Genomic DNA, 21,029 nt, shown 5'->3' with positions numbered 1-21,029 from the left:
AGGGCTGGGATCTTCCAGAAACATCTCCCAGGGCTGGGATCTTCCAGAAACATCTCCCAGGGCTGGGATCTTCCAGAAACATCTCCCAGGGCTGGGATCTTCCAGAAACATCTCCCAGGGCTGGGATCTCCCAGAAACATCTCCAGGGCTGGGATCTTCCAGAAACATCTCCCAGGGCTCGGATCTTCCAGAAACATCTCCCAGGGCTCGGATCTCCCAGAAACATCTCCCAGGGCTCGGATCTTCCAGAAACATCTCCCAGGGCTCGGATCTTCCAGAAACATCTCCCAGGGCTCGGATCTTCCAGAAACATCACCCAGGGCTGGGATCTTCCAGAAACATCTCCCAGGGCTCGGATCTTCCAGAAACATCTCCCAGGGCTCGGATCTTCCAGAAACATCTCCCAGGGCTGGGATCTTCCAGAAACATCTCCCAGGGCTGGGATCTTCCAGAAACATCTCCTAGGGCTCGGATCTTCCAGAAACATCTCCCAGGGCTGGGATCTTCCAGAAACATCTCCTAGGGCTGGGATCTTCCAGAAACATCTCCCAGGGCTCGGATCTTCCAGTAACATCTCCCAGGGCTCGGATCTTCCAGAAACATCTCCCGGGACACTGAGACTTTATCCCGTGCCCAGGTTGGTCTGCTGGCTCGGCCTGTTCCTTCCATTATCTGGGTTAGGAACGTTGCTCCAGGTCCGGGACTTCCAGGGAGTCATCAGTGAAGGTGGGGGCTGGAGCTCCGTGATTGGTGAGTCACCCTCTCCCTGAACAGTACTTAGGTTGATGTCTGGGCACCTTTTAAATTTGGTGCCCGGGTCTGACAGTAGGATGTGCGCCATCCAGCCCACCCCTCCAAGCAAACCGTCGAGAACCCCCCCCAACTGCATAATTATGTGGCTAGCATCACGCAATATGGCGTAAATTCCAAATGAGGGCAGGGACAGGAATAAAGGGGGAGGTCAGGTCAACGCTGCTGTTAACTCCCGACGGCCCAGCAAAGGCTGTCTGACCTCTATGTGCGTCTGTGCGGCAAGGCGGGGGGAGGGGGGGGCGAGAGACGCGGTCTGTTGCCCTGTGTGTGTGTGTGTGTGTGTGTGCGTCTGTGTGGCATGGCGGGGGGAGGGGGGGACGAGAGACGCGGTCTGTTGCCCTGTGTGTGTGTGTGTGTGTGTGCGTCTGTGTGGCATGGCGGGGGGAGGGGGGGCGAGGGACGCGGTCTGTTGCCCTGTGTGTGTGTGTGTGTGTGTGCGTCTGTGTGGCATGGCGGGGGGAGGGGGGGGCGAGGGATGCGGTCTGTTGCCCTGTGTGTGTGTGTGTGTGTGCGTCTGTGTGGCATGGCGGGGGGAGGGGGGGGGCGAGGGATGCGGTCTGTTGCCCTGTGTGTGTGTGTGTGTGTGCGTCTGTGTGGCATGGCGGGGGGAGGGGGGGGCGAGAGACGCGGTCTGTTGCCCTGTGTGTGTGTCTGTGTGGCATGGCGGGGGGAGGGGGGGGCGAGGGACGCGGTCTGTTGCCCTGTGTGTGTGTGTGTGTGGCATGGCGGGGGGGGGGCGAGGGACACGGTCTGTTGCCCTGTGTGTGTGTGTGTGTGGCATGGCGGGGGGGGCGAGGGACACGGTCTGTTGCCCTGTGTGTGTGTGTGTGTGACATGGCGGGGGGGGGGCGAGGGACACGGTCTGTTGCCCTGTGTGTGTGTCTGTGTGGCATGGCGGGGGGGGCGAGGGACGCGGTATTATGCCCTGAGTGTGTGCATGTGTCTGTGTGGCATGGCGGGGGGAGGGGGGGGGTGAGGGACGCGGTCTGTTGCCCTGTGTGTGTGTGTGTCTGTGTGGCATGGCGGGGGGAGGGGGGGGCGAGGGACGCGGTCTGTTGCCCTGTGTGTGTGTGTGTGTGTGTGTGTGAGAGTGTGTCTGTGTGGCATGGCGGGGGGAGGGGGGGGGCGAGGGACGCGGTCTGTTGCCCTGTGTGTGTGTGTGTGGCATGGCGGGGGGAGGGGGAGGGGGGGGGGAAGGGACACGGCCTGTTGCCCTGTGTGTGTGTGTGTGTGTGTGTGTCTGTGTCTGTGTGGCCTGGCGGTGGGAGGGGGGGGGCGAGGGACACGGTCTGTTGCCCTGTGTGGGGGGTATGGCAGGGGGGGGGGGAGAGGGAAATGCTCTGTTGCCCTGTGTTTGTGTGTGTGGAGGAGATGGGGCGAGGGACTGAAATCCTCAGTGGAAAAGTTTATTTGACTTGTCGCACATTAAAATTACTGATGTGACTTCCGGGTGCGGCGATGACCAGCTAAGTCACACGTTTCGGCAGCTCCCGGTGGAACGGACTTTTGGGCTCTTAATAAGAGCCCCAACGGCAATTTTAACGGCTAAAAGTACTGTGCGGTGAACCAGAAGGGAATCCCCCCTGGATACGGATGGAAAAAGGAGAGGAAAGTGGCCGGATTGCGGTGGATCCTCTAGAGCAGCGGCAAGGAAGGCAAGCAAAAACCAAGATGGCGTCGGAAGGTGGCAGTTTAATATGGGGCCCTGAACAACACGAGTTTTTGAAACGCTGCGTGGAAGAGCTTAAAAAGGAGATGAAGAAGGAGCTGTTGGCCCCGATATTACAGGCGATTGAAGGGCTAAAAGATGAGCAAAAGACCCAGGAGCAGGAGCTTCGGGTCGTGAAGGCAAAGGCTGCCGAGAACGAGGACGATATACAGGGCCTGGTGGTGAAGACGGAGATGCACGAGACACACCATAAACGATGTGTGGAAAGGCTGGAGGTGCTGGAGAATAATGCGAGGAGGAAGAATTTAAGGATTCTTGGTCTTCCTGAAGGTGCAGAAGGGGCGGACGTCGGGGCATGTGTGAGCACGATGCTGCACTCGTTAATGGGAGCGGAGGCCCCGACGGGTCCGTTGGAGGTGGAGGGAGCATACCGAGTGATGGTGCGAGGACCGAGAGCAGGAGAAATTCCCAGAGCCATAGTGGTGAGATTCCTCCGTTTTAAGGACAGAGAGATGGTCCTCAGATGGGCAAAGAAAACTCGGAGCAGTAGGTGGGAGAACGCGGTGATCCGCGTATATCAAGACTGGAGTGCGGAGGTGGCGAGAAGGAGGGCGAGCTTTAATCGGGCCAAGGCGGTGCTTCATAAAAGGAAGATTAAATTTGGAATGCTGCAGCCGGCAAGACTGTGGGTCACATATCAAGGGAAGCACCACTACTTTGAAACGGCGGATGAGGCGTGGACATTTATTGTTGAAGAGAAATTGGAATAAGCGGGTTATTAAAAAAGAACGTTTGAGACAAAGTGGTGGGGCGAATATGGGGGGGCAAAGATGGGGGAAAAAGGGGGGAGAGATGATTTTTATGTTGTTAATCGTGCGACCCGGTAACTTTTCTCTCTTCCACAGGTTGTGGGGGAGGGAGGGAGGGAGGTGGAGGAGCTGGGGGCGTAGGCCATTGGGGGCGGGGCCAAAAGGGAAGCGCGGGCTTTGTTCCCGCGCTATGATAATTATGGCGGGAATAGGGAAGCAGGAAGGAGGGGGCGTCGCACGGTGCGAGCCGAGGTCACGGGGGGAAGCCGAGGTCGGCCAGAGTTTGCTGACTTCTGGGAGCAACATGGGGGGTGTAACTACGCTAGTGGGGGATCAAGCGGGGGGGGTGGGAGGGGGGATTTACTGGGTTGCTGCTGCTGGGGAGAAGGGGGAGCTGGTATGGGGTGGGGTGGGCGGGGCGGGAGGGCACCGCCTGGGGGGGACACAGCTGCGTGGGAACCGGGTGAGGAGCTGGATAAAAGGGGATGGCTAATCGACAAGGGGGGGGGTAAAGAGCCCCCCAACCCGGCTGATCACGTGGAATGTGAGAGGGCTGAACGGGCCGATAAAGAGGGCATGGGTACTCGCACACCTTAAGAAACTTAAGGCAGATGTGGTTATGTTACAGGAGACGCATTTGAAACTGATAGACCAGGTCAGACTACGCAATGGATGGGTGGGGCAGGTGTTTCAATCTCGGGCTAGATGCGAAAAACAGGGGGGTGGCTATACTAGTGGGGAAGCGGGTAATGTTTGAGGCAAAGACCATAGTGGCGGATAGTGGGGGCAGATACGTGATGGTGAGTGGCAAATTACAGGGGGAGGCGGTGGTCTTAGTGAACGTATATGCCCCGAACTGGGATGATGCCAACTTTATGAGGCGCATGTTAGGACGTATCCCGGACCTAGAGGTGGGGAAGTTGGTAATGGGTGGAGATTTTAACACGGTGCTGGAACCAGGGCTGGACAGATCGAGGTCCAGGACTGGAAGGAGGCCGGCAGCAGCCAAGGTGCTTAAAGATTTTATGGAGCAAATGGGAGGAGTAGACCCATGGAGATTTAGCAGACCTAGGAGGAAGGAGTTTTCGTTTTTCTCCTATGTCCACAAAGTTTATTCGCGAATAGACTTTTTTGTTTTGGGAAGGGCGCTGATCCCGAAGGTGAGGGGGACGGAGTATACGGCGATAGCTATTTCGGATCACGCTCCACACTGGGTGGACTTGGAGATAGGGGAGGAGAAAGAACGGCGTCCACCCTGGAGAATGGACATGGGACTAATGGCGGATGAGGGGGTGTGTCTAAGGGTGAGGGGGTGTATTGAAAAGTACTTGGAACTCAATGATAATGGGGAGGTCCAGGGGGGAGTGGTCTGGGAGGCGCTGAAGGCAGTGGTTAGAGGGGAGCTGATATCAATCAGGACACATAAAGGAAAGCAGGATAGTAGGGAACGGGAGCGGTTGCTGCAAGAACTTCTGAGGGTGGACAGGCAATATGCGGAGGCACCGGAGGAGGGACTGTACAGGGAAAGGCAAAGGCTACACGTAGAATTTGATTTGCTGACAACGGGTACTGCAGAGGCACAGTGGAGGAAGGCACAGGGTGTACAGTACGAATATGGGGAGAAGGCGAGCAGGTTGCTGGCCCACCAATTGAGGAAAAGGGGAGCAGCGAGGGAAATAGGGGGAGTGAGGGATGAGGAGGGAGAGATGGAGCGGGGAGCGGAGAGAGTGAATGGAGTGTTCAAGGCATTCTATGAACGATTATATGAAGCTCAGCCCCCGGATGGGGAGGAGTGAATGATGTGTTTTCTGGACCAGCTGGAATTTCCTAAGGTGGAGGAGCAGGAGAGGGTGGGACTGGGAGCACAGATCGAAATGGAGGAAGTAGTGAAAGGAATTAGGAGCATGCAGGCGGGGAAGACCCCGGGACCGGATGGATTCCCAGTTGAATTTTACAGGAAATATGTGGACTTGCTCGCCCCGCTACTGATGAGAACTTTTAATGAGGCGAGGGAAAGGGGACAGCTGCCCCCGACTATGTCAGAGGCAACGATATCGCTTCTCCTAAAGAAGGAAAAAGACCCGCTGCAATGCGGGTCCTATAGGCCTATTTCCCTCCTGAACGTAGACGCTAAGATTCTGGCCAAGGTAATGGCAATGAGGATAGAGGATTGTGTCCCGGGGGTGGTCCATGAGGACCAAACTGGGTTTGTGAAGGGGAGACAGCTGAATACGAATATACGGAGGCTGCTAGGGGTAATGATGATGCCCCCACCAGAGGGGGAAGCGGAGATAGTGGTGGCGATGGATGCCGAGAAAGCATTTGATAGAGTGGAGTGGGATTATTTGTGGGAGGTGCTGAGGAGATTCGGCTTTGGAGATGGGTATATTAGATGGGTACAGCTGCTGTATAGGGCCCCGATGGCGAGCGTGGTCACGAATGGACGGGGGTCTGCGTATTTTCGGCTCCATAGAGGGACAAGGCAGGGATGACCTCTGTCCCCATTATTGTTTGCACTGGTGATAGAGCCCCTGGCCATAGCATTGAGGGGTTCCAGGAAGTGGAGGGGAGTACTCAGGGGAGGAGAAGAACACCGGGTATCTCTGTATGCGGACGATTTGTTGTTGTATGTGGCGGACCCGGCGGAGGGGATGCCAGAGATAATGCGGATACTTGGGGAGTTTGGAGAATTTTCAGGATATAAACTTAACATGGGGAAAAGTGAGTTGTTTGTGGTGCATCCAGGGGAGCAGAGCAGAGAAATAGAGGACTTACCGCTGAGGAAGGTAACAATGGACGTTCGCTACTTGGGGATCCAGATAGCCAAGAATTGGGGTACATTGCATAGGTTAAATTTAACGCGGTTGGTGGAACAGATGGAGGAGGACTTCAAGAGATGGGACATGGTATCCCTGTCACTGGCAGGGAGGGTGCAGGCGGTTAAAATGGTGGTCCTCCCGAGATTCCTCTTTGTGTTTCAGTGCCTCCCAGTGGTGGTCACGAAGGCTTTTTTCAAAAGGATTGAGAAGAGTATCATGAGTTTTGTGTGGGCCGGGAAGACCCCGAGAGTGAGGAAGGGATTTTTGCAGCGTAGTAGGGATAGGGGGGGGCTGGCACTACCGAGCCTAAGTGAGTACTACTGGGCCGCCAATATCTCAATGGTATGTAAGTGGATGGGAGAAGAGGAGGGAGCGGTGTGGAAGAGATTGGAGAGGGCGTCCTGCAGGGGGACTAGCCTACAAGCTATGGTGACGGCGCCGTTCTCACCGAAGAAATACACCACAAGCCCGGTGGTGGTGGCTACTCTGAAAATTTGGGGGCAGTGGAGACGGCATAGGGGAAAGACGGGAGCCTCGGTGTGGTCCCCGATAAGAAATAACCATAGGTTTGCTCCGGGGAGAATGGATGGGGGATTTGGAACATGGCAAAGAGCAGGAGTAACACAATTGAGAGATCTGTTTGTAGATGGGACGTTTGCAAGTCTGGGAGCGTTGACCGAAAAATATGGGTTGCCCCAGGAGAATGCATTCCGGTATATGCAACTGAGGGCTTTTGCGAGGCAACAGGTGAAGGAATTCCCGCAGCTCCCGACGCAGGAGGTGCAGGACAGAGTGATCTCAAAGACATGGGTGGGGGACGGTAAGGTATCAGACATATATAGGGAAATGAGGGACGAGGGGGAGATTATGGTAGATGAGCTGAAAGGGAAATGGGAAGAAGAGCTGGGGGAGGAGATTGAGGAGGGGCTGTGGGCTGATGCCCTAAGTAGGGTAAACTCATCGTCCTCGTGTGCCAGGCTAAGCCTGATTCAGTTTAAGGTATTACACAGGGCGCATATGACTGGAGCACGGCTCAGTAAATTTTTTGGAGTAGAGGATAGGTGTGCGAGATGCTCGAGAAGCCCAGCGAATCACACCCACATGTTCTGGTCATGTCCGGCACTACAGGGGTTTTGGGTGGGGGTGACAAAGGTGCTTTCGAAGGTGGTGGGGGTCCAGGTCGAACCAAGCTGGGGGTTGGCTATATTCGGGGTTGCAGAAGAGCCGGGAGTGCAGGAGGCGAGAGAGGCCGATGTTTTGGCCTTTGCGTCCCTAGTAGCCCGCCGCAGGATACTGTTGATGTGAAAGGAAGCCAAGCCCCCAGGTGTGGAGACCTGGATAAATGACATGGCAGGGTTTATAAAGCTGGAACGGATTAAGTTCGTCCTAAGGGGATCGGCTCAAGGGTTCACCAGGCGGTGGCAACCGTTCGTCGAATACCTCACAGAAAGATAGAGGGAATGGAAAAGAAGAAGACAGCTCAGCAACCCGTGGGGGGGGGGGCGGGGGGGAACCAGAAGGACTCTCAGGGATGTTAGTGTATAAGTATAATATGTATAGGTTGTTGTTATAGGTAATTGTATACTGGACGGCTGAATTGTATTTTTGGAGGGTATTTATTTGGGACAAGGCAGTTGCCATTTAGTTTTTTTTTAAATTTTGATGTTGTTTATATATTATTTATTTCTTGTTTAAAAAACTGGCCATTGTTATTTATATTGTTATATTACTGTGTGAAAGATACACAATGTACTGTTATGGTTGGCCAAAAATTGAATAAAATATATTTTTTTAAAATTAAAAAAATTAATGATGTCAAGTTGGCCTTCAGGAAATCTTGTTGTGATGTTGCTATTGGTCAATAATGATGAATGCAAATGAAAATGCGAACATAAACAATATTCACTATTTCCTGACCAAGATTCTTGAGCTGGATCAGTTCAGATGTAGTAACGGACTGGTGAGTGTATAAAATAATAACTATTTTTTTAAAAGAGCACCCAATTATTTTTTCCCAATTAAGGGGCAATTTAGCGTGGCCAATCCACCTAACCTGCACATCTTTGGGTTGTGGGGGAGAGACCCACGCAGACACGGGGAGAATGTGCAAACTCCACACAGACAGTGACCCAGAGCCAGGATCGAACCCTGGTCCTCGGCGGCGTGAAGCATCGGTGCTAACCACTGCGCCACCGTGCCGCCCTGTAAAATAACAACTTTAAAACCAGATTTTCATTGACATGATATATTATATGTACACACAAACTTTAATATTTGTATACTGAATTTTAGTATGCTGTTTTACTGCTGCCTTCTATATTGGTCTCTCGGGTCCCATTTTAATTTTCCCTTGTCAAAACGGGTCACATTCGAAAATAGTTTGCAAAGTACTGCCTGAGCCACAATCTTATCAATTTCCAATTCTTAATCCGGATTCCCACAACTTTGGATTTAGGGACTTTGTCAAATGCCTTTCGGAATCCTCAGAACATCAAGTTGAGGACATTTGTTCCACTGCTCACTGGGATGCCATGGAGGTTATTTCACTTCTACACTCATGTTAACTATTCATCGTTGGGTCATTATTGTACAAATGCTCCTGAAGTTTATTGCTGATCATTAATTCAATTATATTAAACTATTGAAGACTATATCTGGGGGGAAGGCAATTATGATGCGATGAGGCAAGACTTAGGATGCATCGGATGGAGAGGAAAATTGCAGGGGATGGGCACAATGGAAATGTGGAGCTTGTTCAAGGAACAGCTACTGCGTGTCCTTGATAAGTATGTACCTGTCAGGCGGGGAAGTGGTCGAGCGAGGGAACCGTGGTTTACTAAAGCAGTTGAAACACCTGTCACGAGGAAGAAGGAGACTTATGTAAAGATGAGGCATGAAGGTTCAGTTAGGGCGCTCGAGAGTTACAAGTTAGCTAGGGAGGACCTAAAGAGAGAGCTAAGAAGAGCCAGGAGGGGACATGAGAAGTCTTTGGCAGGTAGGATCAAGGATAACCCTAAAGCTTTCTATAGATATGTCAGGAATAAAAGAATGACTAGGGTAAGAGTAGGGCCAGTCAAGGACAGTAGTGGGAAGTTGTGCGTGGAGTCCGAGGAGCTAGGAGAGGTGCTAAATGAATATTTTTCATCAGTATTCACACAGGAAAAGGACAATGTTGTCGAGGAGAATACGGAGATACAGGCTACTAGACTAGAAGGGCTTGAAGTTCATAAGGAGGAGGTGTTAACAATTCTGGAAAGTGTGAAAATAGATAAGTCCCCTGGGCCGGATGGGATTTATCCTAGGATTCTCTGGGAAGCTAGGGAGGAGATTGCTGAGCCTTTGGCTTTGATCTTTAAGTCATCTTGGTCTACAGGAATAGTGCCAGAAGACTGGAGGATAGCAAATATTGTCCCCTTGTTCAAGAAGGGGAGTAGAGACAACCCTGGTAACTATAGACCAGTGAGCCTTCTGTTGTGGGCAAAGTCTTGGAAAGGTTTATAAGAGATAGGATGTATAATCATCTGGAAAGGAATAATTTGATTAGAGATAGTCAACACGGTTTTGTGAAGGGTAGATCATGCCTCACAAACCTTATTGAGTTCTTTGAGAAGGTGACCAAACAGGTGGATGAGGGTAAAGCAGTTGATGTGGTGTATATGGATTTCAGTAAAGCGTTTGATAAGGTTCCCCACGGTAGGCTATTGCAGAAAATATGGAGGCATGGGATTCAGGGTGATTTAGCAGTTTGGATCAGAAATTGGCTAGCTGGAAGAAGACAAAGGGTGGTGGTTGATGGGAAATGTTCAGACTGGAGTCCAGTTACTAGTGGTGTACCACAAGGATCTGTTTTGGGGCCACTGCTGTTTGTCATTTTTATAAATGACCTGGAGGAGGGCGTAGAAGGATGGGTGAGTAAATTTGCAGATGACACTAAAGTCGGTGGAGTTGTGGACAGTGCGGAAGGATGTTACAAGTTACAGAGGGACATAGATAAGCTGCAGAGCTGGGCTGAGAGGTGGCAAATGGAGTTTAATGCAGAAAAGTGTGAAGTGATTCATTTTGGAAGGAATAACAGGAAGACAGAGTACTGGGCTAATGGTAAGATTCTTGGTAGTGTGGATGAGCAGAGAGATCTCGGTGTCCATGTACATAGATCCCTGAAAGTTGCCACTCAGGTTGAGAGGGTTGTTAAGAAGGCGTACGGTGTGTTAGCTTTTATTGGTAGAGGGATTGAGTTTCGGAGCCATGAGGTCATGTTGCAGCTGTACAAAACTCTGGTGCGGCCGCATTTGGAGTATTGCATGCAATTCTGGTCGCCGCATTATAGGAAGGATGTGGAAGCATTGGAAAGGGTGCAGAGGAGATTTACCAGAATGTTGCCTGGTATGGAGGGAAGATCTTATGAGGGACAGCTGAGGGACTTGAGGCTGTTTTCCTTAGAGAGAAGGTTAAGAGGTGACTTAATTGAGGCATACAAGATGATCAGAGGATTAGATAGGGTGGACAGTGAGAGCCTTTTTCCTCGGATGGTGATGTCTAACACGAGGGGACATACCTTTAAATTGAGGGGAGATAGATATAGGACAGATGTCAGAGGTAGGTTCTTTACTCAGAGAGTAGTAAGGGCATGGAATGCCCTGCCTGCAACAGTAGTGGACTCGCCAACACTAAGGGCATTCAAATGGTCATTGGATAGACATATGGACGATAAGGGAATAGTGTAGATGGGCTTTAGAATGGTTTCACAGGTCGGCGCAACATCGAGGGCCGAAGGGCCTGTACTGCGCTGTAACGTTCTATGATTGGTCAGTGATTGGGCCGGCTTGTCACTTGGTACCTGATTGGCCAGTTTCCAAATGTTGCCCCATCGCTGGTCCTCACTGACTGTGAAGAAAAGAATATTCCTGGGAGCGGTGATACAGGCACGGTCCCATTTATTCCCATATCTATTTGAGAAGATGCCTCCTTGTTAAACTGCTATATTTGTGATGAAGGTGATCCCACATTAGGCAATTCCAGGATTGTGGCCCAGCACAGTTGGAGCAGCTTCGGATGCTGTGATCTTTGGAGATTCCCTCATAGTAACTATCAATCTTTCAAACATCAACTCGTGTCATGAAGATGGACAAATAACAAGCCAATATCAAATTAAAAAGTGTTGCTTTACCTTCAGTAATTGCTGTGTAAATATAATCCAATTATAAGTATTATTTATCTTGTAATGTTTCAGTTGCTTCAGGTTCTAAATCAATTTTAAGTACCTTCTCTCTTTAAGCAAAATAGTCCCAGGTCTAACTTTGCTCTCCTGTCTCACTTACCTGCAGTAGCTTTGCACCACCACCAAACTTCAAAACAGGTGATTAAATACAAGCACCTGACGTCCCGCCGGCTGTTTGTTACACAGGAGCTTCCGTGACTGCGGCTGGGGGCGGGGCCTCCGGCCTGTCACTCGGCTGGGAGTGGGACGTCCGGCCCGGGGCGGGGCCTCCGGCCTGTCACTCAGACGGCGCTGACGGCCTCGCCCCGCTCGGGTCAAAGGCGAGTTGACGTCAGTCGGAGTGATGGCGGTTTGAGGCCTGCGGCGGCAGGTCAGAGACAGAGAGTGCGGGGGGGAGAGCTGCCAGCTCCGGGAGAGGCGCTGGGGGAGCGGGAGGGGCTCGGAGAGGCAGTCAGCTCCGGGACGGAGCGGGGCCGGGACGGAGGGACCTCCCACCGGCCCGCGGTTTGATTTTGCCGCCGAACGGCCGGTGTCGGTCACCGAGAGCGCGTCACCGGGCCCCGCCCCTTTCCACCCTGGCCCCGCCCCTTTCCACCCGGGCCCCGCCCCTTTCTCGCCATTCGTCCCATTAAGTCTGTGCTGACCCTTCGAAAGAACAACTTACCCAGGCGGATTCCCCAGCACCCGCACAGTGACCACCCAACCCGCACAGCCCAGGACTGTGGGAGGAAACCGGAGCACCCGGAGGAAACCCACGCAGACACGGGGAGAACGTGCAGACTCCGCACAGGCAGCGACCCAGCGGGGAATCGAACCTGGGACCCTGGAGCTGTGAAGCAACAGTGCTATCCACTGTGCCTCTTTTCCGACCCAATCCTGCCTCTTCCGATCTGACCTCTCCTCCTTACACCTGTCCCCACCCTCATTGGTCCTGCCCCGCGACTGACCCCGGCCCCCCCGCGACTGACCCCTGCCGCCCCGCGCGACTGACCCCCTGCCGCCCCGCGCGACTGACCCCCTGCCGCCCGGCGCGACTGACCCCCTGCCGCCCCGCGCGACTGACCCCCTGCCGCCCCGCGCGACTGACCCCCGCCGCCCCGCGCGACTGACCCCCGCCGCCCCGCGCGACTGACCCCCGCCGCCCCTCGCGACTGACCCCCGCCGCCCCTCACCTGACCCCCTGCCGCCCCTCACTGACCCCTGCCGCCCCTCACTGACCCCTGCCGCCCCTCACTGACCCCTGCCGCCCCTCACTGACCCCTGCCGCCCCTCACTGACCCCTGCCGCCCCTCACTGACCCCTGCCGCCCCTCACTGACCCCTGCCGCCCCTCACTGACCCCTGCCGCCCCTCACTGACCCCTGCCGCCCCTCACTGACCCCTGCCGCCCCTCACTGACCCCTGCCGCCCCTCACTGACCCCTGCCGCCCCTCACTGACCCCTGCCGCCCCTCACTGACCCCTGCCGCCCCTCACTGACCCCTGCCGCCCCTCACTGACCCCTGCCGCCCCTCACTGACCCCTGCCGCCCCTCACTGACCCCTGCCGCCCCTCACTGACCCCTGCCGCCCCTCACTGACCCCTGCCGCCCCTCACTGACCCCTGCCGCCCCTCACTGACCCCTGCCGCCCCTCACTGACCCCTGCCGCCCCTCACTGACCCCTGCCGCCCCTCACTGACCCCTGCCGCCCCTCACTGACCCCTGCCGCCCCTCACTGACCCCTGCCGCCCCTCACTGACCCCTGCCGCCCCTCACTGACCCCTGCCGCCCCTCACTGACCCCTGCCGCCCCTCACTGACCCCTGCCGCCCCTCACTGACCCCTGCCCCGCCGCACTGACCCTTCCCCCCCGCCGCACTGACCCCTGCCCCGCCGCACTGACCCCTGCCCCGCCGCACTGACCCCTGCCCCGCCGCACTGACCCCTGCCCCGCCGCACTGACCCCTGCCCCGCCGCACTGACCCCTGCCCCGCCGCACTGACCCCTGCCCCGCCGCACTGACCCCTGCCCCGCCGCACTGACCCCTGCCCCGCCGCACTGACCCCTGCCCCGCCGCACTGACCCCTGCCGCCCCTCACTGACCCCTGCCGCCCCTCACTGACCCCTGCCGCCCCTCACTGACCCCTGCCGCCCCTCACTGACCCCTGCCGCCCCTCACTGACCCCTGCCGCCCCTCACTGACCCCTGCCGCCCCTCACTGACCCCTGCCGCCCCTCACTGACCCCTGCCGCCCCTCACTGACCCCTGCCGCCCCTCACTGACCCCTGCCGCCCCTCACTGACCCCTGCCGCCCCTCACTGACCCCTGCCGCCCCTCACTGACCCCTGCCGCCCCTCACTGACCCCTGCCCCGCCGCACTGACCCCTGCCCCGCCGCACTGACCCCTGCCCCGCCGCACTGACCCCTGCCCCGCCGCACTGACCCCTGCCCCGCCGCACTGACCCCTGCCCCGCCGCACTGACCCCTGCCCCGCCGCACTGACCCCTGCCCCGCCGCACTGACCCCTGTCCCATGCACTAGCCCCTCCCACACACCAACCCCTCTGCAAAACTCACCTTCAATCACTGGCTCTAAACAATAAAACACTAACCTGTGTCACAAATGTCTTCATAATAATATCACCTGTAGAGAGCTCCCATTATTAGTGGACACAGCAAAAAGATTTGCCAATCTGGACTATCACTCAACAAAGTTAAATACTGTGGAAACTGGGAATCAGAAATCAAAACGAAAGCTACAGGTCGGCCAATGTCTGTGGAGAGAAATAGAGTTAACATTTCACAACAATACTTTCACTGTACCTCAGTACACGTGACAATAAACAAATCCAAACATGAATGGGTTTTCATCAGAACTGCTCACAGAATTCTCAGCTTACAGTCAGAGAGAGTGAAGGGAATGGCTGTTGTCAGGCAGCGCTGTGAACCGTCCTGATGGAGACTCTGGTATGCATTCCACACCTTCCACAGCACAGAATCACGCAACAACGTTGTCCGTAACACTTTCTATAACCCTACCCTCACCCTCCACCTCGATAATCATGTAGATTGAGTGGCTGCTGGTGCAGAGTGGGCTGTGATGTCAATAATGGTCAGATTGATGATGTACATTGACCATCTTTCACAATGACTGGTATTGTGTGGGAGGGACAGAGGTCTCCATGTGTATCAGGAGTGCTCTGCGGCACCTTCACATGACTGATGGCAGGGGCAGGATATTTCTGAGTACAGCAGCCTTTCGATGAGTCAGTGTCACCGGGAGCAGGAGTTTGGGCAGATATTCTGTATTACCTAATTCTCCAATGCCTCCCATCCGTATTTTCTCACAGTTTGGAATGTAACCGGAGCACAAGTAGCGGAAAATGCAGAGTGCGGTTTGTGCAGTGTGGACCAGACCATTCTTCACCAGGCGAGTGAATAGACCTCAAATAAAATCTGGATTAAGCCAGTTGAAAGAAAAGAATGTTAGTATTGGAGAGTTGAGAAATAGGGTTCATAGTTTCGGAATGAGGCAATTCTGAATCTTTTATCTTGATTACCCCAATGAGATATGAATAATCTCTGAGTTTCTTCAAGACAGATTGGACACAATGAGAGCCAAAGATATGGAGGGGGTAGTGATGGTCACAGTGGCCTGTGGATGGGTAGAAGCTCAGAATTGTGCTAATTACCAGATAATCTCTTTGATATTAGTTCAAGGATAAATACAAGCCAGGACACCAGGATAAGTCATGTCGCCTGCTGTTGTACAAAATATATCATGGTATCTTTTACATCCACATATGAGGGCAAAAGGAGCTTTAATTTAATGTCAGACCTGAAAGATAATATCGTCTGAAAATGCAGCACCCCCTCAGTACTGACCTTCTGACAGTGCGGCACTCCCTCAACACTGATCCTCTGACAGTGCAGCACTCCCTCAGTACTGCCCCTCTGACAGTGCAGCACTCCCTCAATACTGACCCTCTGACAGAGCAGCACTCCCCCAGTACTGACCCTCTGACAGTGCGGCATTCCCTCAGTACTGACCCTCTGACAGTGCGGCACTCCCTCAGTACTGACCCTCTGACAGTGAGCACTCCCTCAGTACTGACCCTCTGACAGTGCAGCACTCCCTCAGTACTGACCCTCTGACAGAGCAGCACTCCCTCAGTACTGACCCTCTGACAGTGCGGCATTCCCTCAGTACTGACCCTCTGACAGTGCGGCACTCCCTCAGTACTGACCCTCTGAAAGTGCGGCACTCCCTCAGTACTGACCCTCTGACAATGCGGCACTCCCTCAGTACTGACCCTCTGACAGTGCAGCACTCCCTCAGTATTGACGCTCTGACAGTGCAGCACTCCCTCCGTACTGACCCTCTGACAGTGCAGCACTCCCTCAACACTGATCCTCTGACAGTGCGGCACCCCCTCAGTACTGACCCTCTGACAGTGCGGCACTCCCTCAGTACTGACCCTCTGACAGTGCAGTACTCCCTCAGTACTGACCCTCTGACAGTGCGGCACTCCCTCAGTACTGACCCTCTGACAGTGCAGCACTCCCTCAGTACTGACTCTCTGACAGTGCAACACTCCCTCAGTACTGACCCTCTGACAGTGCAGCACTCCCGCAGTACTGACCCACTGACAGTGCAGCACTCCCTCAATACTGACCCTCTGACAGAGCAGCAGTCCCTCAGTACTGACCCTCTGACAGTGCGGCACCCCCTCAGAACTGACCCTCAGACAGTGCAGCACTCCCTCAGCACTGACTCTCTGACAGTGCAGCTCTCCCTCAGTACTGACCCTCTGACAGTGCAGCACTCCCGCATTACTGACCCTTGACAGTGCAGCACTCCCTCAATACTGATCCTCTGACAGTGCGGCACCCCCTCAGAACTGACCCTCTGACAGTGCAGCACTCCCTCAATACTGACCCTCTGACAGTGCAGCGCTCCCTCAGTACTGACCCTCTGACAGTGCAGCACTCCCTCAATACTGACCCTCTGACAATGCGGCACCCCCTCAGTACTGACCCTCTGACAGTGCAGCACTCCCTCAACACTGATCCACTGACAGTGCGGCACTCCCTCAGTACTGACCCTCTGACAGTGCAGCACTCCCTCAGTACTGACCCTCTGACAGTGCAGCACTCCCTCAGTACTAACCCTCTGACAGTGCAGCACTCCCTCAGTACTGACCCTCTGACAGTGCAGCACTCCCTCAGTACTGACCCTCTGACAGTGCAGCGCTCTGGATTGGATTTGTTTATTGTCACCTGTACTGAGTTACAGTGAAAAGTATTTGTGTGCGAGCAGCTCAAACAGATCATTAAGTGCATGAAAAGAAAAGAAAATACAAAATACTTAGACACTGGCATCGGATGAAGCATACAGGGTGTAGTGTTAATGAGGTCAGTCCAGAAGAGGGTCGTTTAGGAGTCTGGTGACAGTGGGGAAGAAGCTCTTTTTTGAGTCTGTTTGTGCGTGTTCTCAGACTTCTGTAACTCCTGCCCGATGGAAGAAGTTGGAAGAGTGAGTAAGCCGGGTGGGAGGGATCTTTGATTATGCTGCCCGCTTTCCCCAGGCAGCGGGAGGTGTAGATGGAGTCAATGGATGGAAGGCAGGTTTGTGTGATGGACTGGGCTGTGTTCACGCCTCTCTGAAGTTTCTTGTGGTCCTGGGCCGAGCAGTTGCCATACCAGGCTGTGATGCAGCCCGATAGGATGCTTTCTATGGTGCATCTGTAAAAGTTGGTAAGAGTTAATGTGGACATGCCGAATTTCCTTAGTTTCCTGAGGAAGTATAGGCGTTGTTGTGCTTTCTTTGTGGTAGCGTCGACGTGGGTGGACCAGGACAGATTTTTGGTGATGTACATCTCTAGGAATTTGAAGCTGTTAACAATCTCCACCTTAGCCCTCTGACACTGCAGCATCCTGACCTCTGACACTGCAGCACCCTGACCCTCTGATACTGCAGCATCCTGACCCTCTGACACTGCAGCATCCTGACCCTCTGACACTGCAGCACCCTGACCCTCTGACACTGCAGCACCCTGACCCTCTGACACTGCAGCACCCTGACCCTCTGACACTGCAGCATCCTGACCCTCTGACACTGCAGCATCCTGACCCTCACACTGCAGCACCCTGACCCTCTGACACTGCAGCATCCTGACCCTCTGACACTGCAGCATCCTGACCCTCTGACACTGCAGCATCCTGACCCTCTGACACTGCAGCAACCTGACCCTCTGACACTGCAGCATCCTGACCCTCTGACACTGCAGCATCCTGACCCTCTGACACTGCAGCATCCTGACCCTCTGACACTGCAGCATCCTGACCCTCTGACACTGCAGCATCCTGACCCTCTGACACTGCAGCATCCTGACCCTCACACTGCAGCATCCTGACCCTCTGACACTGCAGCATCCTGACCCTCTGACACTGCAGCAACCTGACCCTCACACTGCAGCACCCTGACCCTCACACTGCAGCACCCTGACCCTCACACTGCAGCACCCTGACCCTCTGACACTGCAGCACCCTGACCCTCTGACACTGCAGCATCCTGACCCTCACACTGCAGCACCCTGACCCTCTGACACTGCAGCATCCTGACCCTCACACTGCAGCACCCTGACCCTCACACTGCAGCACCCTGACCCTCTGACACTGCAGCACCCTGACCCTCACACTGCAGCACCCTGACCCTCTGACACTGCAGCACCCTGACCCTCTGACACTGCAGCATCCTGACCCTCACACTGCAGCACCCTGACCCTCACACTGCAGCACCCTGACCCTCACACTGCAGCACCCTGACCCTCACTGCAGCACCCTGACCCTCTGACACTGCAGCACCCTGACCCTCTGACACTGCAGCACCCTGACCCTCACACTGCAGCACCCTGACCCTCACACTGCAGCACCCTGACCCTCTGACACTGCAGCACCCTGACCCTCACACTGCAGCACCCTGACCCTCTGACACTACAGCATCCTGACCCTCTGACACTGCAGCATCCTGACCCTCTGACACTGCAGCACGCTGACCCTCTGACACTGCAGCATCCTGACCCTCTGACACTGCAGCACCCTGACCCTCACACTGCAGCACCCTGACCCTCACACTGCAGCACCCTGACCCTCACACTGCAGCACCCTGACCCTCTGACACTGCAGCACCCTGACCCTCTGACACTGCAGCACCCTGACCCTCACACTGCAGCACCCTGACCCTCTGACACTGCAGCACCCTGACCCTCTGACACTACAGCATCCTGACCCTCTGACACTGCAGCACCCTGACCCTCTGACACTGCAGCACGCTGACCCTCTCACACTGCAGCATCCTGACCCTCTGACACTGCGGCACCCTGACCCTCACACTGCAGCACCCTGACCCTCTGACACTACAGCATCCTGACCCTCTGACACTGCAGCACCCTGACCCTCTGACACTGCAGCACGCTGACCCTCACACTGCAGCATCCTGACCCTCTGACACTGCAGCATCCTGACCCTCTCACACTGCAGCACCCTGACCCTCTGACACTGCAGCATCCTGACCCTCTGACACTGCAGCACCCTGACCCTCACACTGCAGCATCCTGACCCTCTGACACTGCAGCATCCTGACCCTCTGACACTGCAGCACCCTGACCCTCACACTGCAGCACCCTGACCCTCACACTGCAGCATCCTGACCCTCTGACACTGCAGCATCCTGACACTCACTCTGCAGCACCCTGACCCTCACACTGCAGCACCCGACCCTCACACTGCAGCACCCTGACCCTCACACTGCAGCACCCTGACCCTCTGACACTGCAGCACTCTGACCCTCACACTGCAGCACCCTGATCCTCACACTGCAGCACCCTGACCCTCACACTGCAGCACCCTGACCCTCACACTGCAGCATCCTGACCCACTGACACTGCAGCATCCTGACCCTCACACTGCGGCACCCTGACCCTCTGACACTGTAGCACCCTGACACTCTGACACTGCAGCATCCTGACCCTCTGACACTGCAGCACCCTGACCCTCTGACACTGCAGCACCCTGACCCTCACACTGCAGCACCCTGACCCTCTGACACTGCAGCACCCTGACCCTCTGACACTGCAGCACCCTGACCCTCTGACACTGCAGCACCCTGACCCTCTGATACTGCAGCACCCTGACCCTCTGACACTGCAGCACCCTGACCCTCTGACACTGCAGCACCCTGACCCTCTGACACTGCAGCATCCTGACCCACTGACACTGCAGCATCCTGACCCTCACACTGCGGCACCCTGACCCTCTGACACTGTAGCACCCTGACACTCTGACACTGCAGCATCCTGACCCTCTGAAACTGCAGCACCCTGACCCTCTGACACTGCAGCATCCTGACACTCTGACACTGCAGCACCCTGACCCTCTGACACTGCAGCACCCTGACCCTCTGACACTGCAGCATACTGACCCTCTGACACTGCAGCACCCTGACCCTCTGACACTGCAGCACCCTGACCCTCTGACACTGCAGCACCCTGACCCTCTGACACTGCAGCACCCTGACCCTCTGACACTGCAGCATCCTGACCCTCTGACATTGCAGCATCCTGACCCTCTGACATTGCAGCATCCTGACCCTCTCACACTGCAGCACCCTGACCCTCTGACACTGCAGCACCCTGACCCTCACACTGCAGCACCCTGACCCTCACACTGCAGCACCCTGACCCTCACACTGCAGCACCCTGACCCTCTGACACTGCAGCATCCTGACCCTCTGACACTGCAGCATCCTTACCCTCTGACACTGCAGCATCCTGACCCTCTGACACTGCAGCACCCTGACCCTCTGACACTGCAGCACCCTGACCCTCACACTGCAGCATCCTGACCCTCTGACATTGCAGCATCCTGACCCTCTCACACTGCAGCACCCTGACCCTCTGACACTGCAGCACCCTGACCCTCACACTGCAGCACCCTGAGCCTCACACTGCAGCACCCTGACCCTCTGACACTGCAGCATCCTGACCCTCTGACACTGCAGCATCCTTACCCTCTGACACTGCAGCACCCTGACCCTCTGACACTGCAGCACCCTGACCCTCACAATGCAGCACCCTGACCCTCACACTGCAGCATCCTGACCGTCTGTCATTGCAGCATCCTGACCCTCTGACACTGCAGCACCCTGACCCTCTGACACTGCAGCACCCTGACCCTCTGACATTGCAGCACCCTGACCCTCTGACACTGCAGCATCCTGACCCTCTGACACTGCAGCATCCTGACCCTCTGACACTGCAGCATCCTGACCCTCTGACACTGCAGCATCCTGACCCTCTGACACTGCAGCACCCTGACCCTCACACTGCAGCACCCTGACCCTCACACTGCAGCACCCTGACCCTCTGACACTGCAGCATCCTCACACTCACTCTGCAGCACCCAGACCCTCTGACACTGCAGCACCCTGACCCTCACACTGCAGCACCCTGACCCTCACACTGCAGCATCCTGACCCTCACACTGCAACACCCTGACCCTCTGACACTGCAGCATCCTGACCCTCTGACACTGCAGCATCCTGACCCTCTGACATTGCAGCATCCTGACCCTCTCACACTGCAGCACCCTGACCCTCTGACACTGCAGCACCCTGACCCTCTGACACTGCAGCATCCTGACCCTCTGACACTGCAGCACCCTGA

The 21,029-nt window shown here is 55.4% G+C and overlaps 2 protein-coding genes across 8 annotated transcripts in view; one reads left to right on the top strand and one right to left on the bottom strand.

The window, feature by feature from the left end:
- LOC140403151 (coiled-coil domain-containing protein 159-like) overlaps positions 1 to 11,850 on the bottom strand; it is an 87,767-nt gene extending 75,917 nt beyond the window's left edge. For 3 of the 5 annotated variants that reach the window (XM_072490841.1, XM_072490840.1, XM_072490839.1), the window contains exon 1: positions 11,429 to 11,848. The gene's annotated coding sequence lies outside the window, so the exon portion shown is untranslated. Of the gene's footprint in view, positions 1 to 11,428 lie in introns of all 5 variants that reach the window. The other 2 variants (XM_072490837.1, XM_072490838.1) reach the window with 1 other exon arrangement.
- Positions 11,593 to 21,029, top strand: part of LOC140403152 (transmembrane protein 205-like) — a 55,336-nt gene continuing 45,899 nt past the window's right edge. The window contains exons 1-2 of one of the 3 annotated variants that reach the window (XM_072490843.1): positions 11,644 to 11,698; positions 14,655 to 14,734. The gene's annotated coding sequence lies outside the window, so the exon portion shown is untranslated. Of the gene's footprint in view, positions 11,699 to 14,498; positions 14,735 to 21,029 lie in introns of those variants that run through there. The other 2 variants (XM_072490844.1, XM_072490842.1) reach the window with 2 other exon arrangements.

Source organism: Scyliorhinus torazame, chromosome 27 (genome assembly GCF_047496885.1).
Source record: "Scyliorhinus torazame isolate Kashiwa2021f chromosome 27, sScyTor2.1, whole genome shotgun sequence".
In the NCBI taxonomy this organism is placed as follows: domain Eukaryota; kingdom Metazoa; phylum Chordata; class Chondrichthyes; order Carcharhiniformes; family Scyliorhinidae; genus Scyliorhinus; species Scyliorhinus torazame.
Note: the sequence above shows the minus strand (reverse complement) of the source record. Positions and strands in the feature narration are given on the sequence as shown.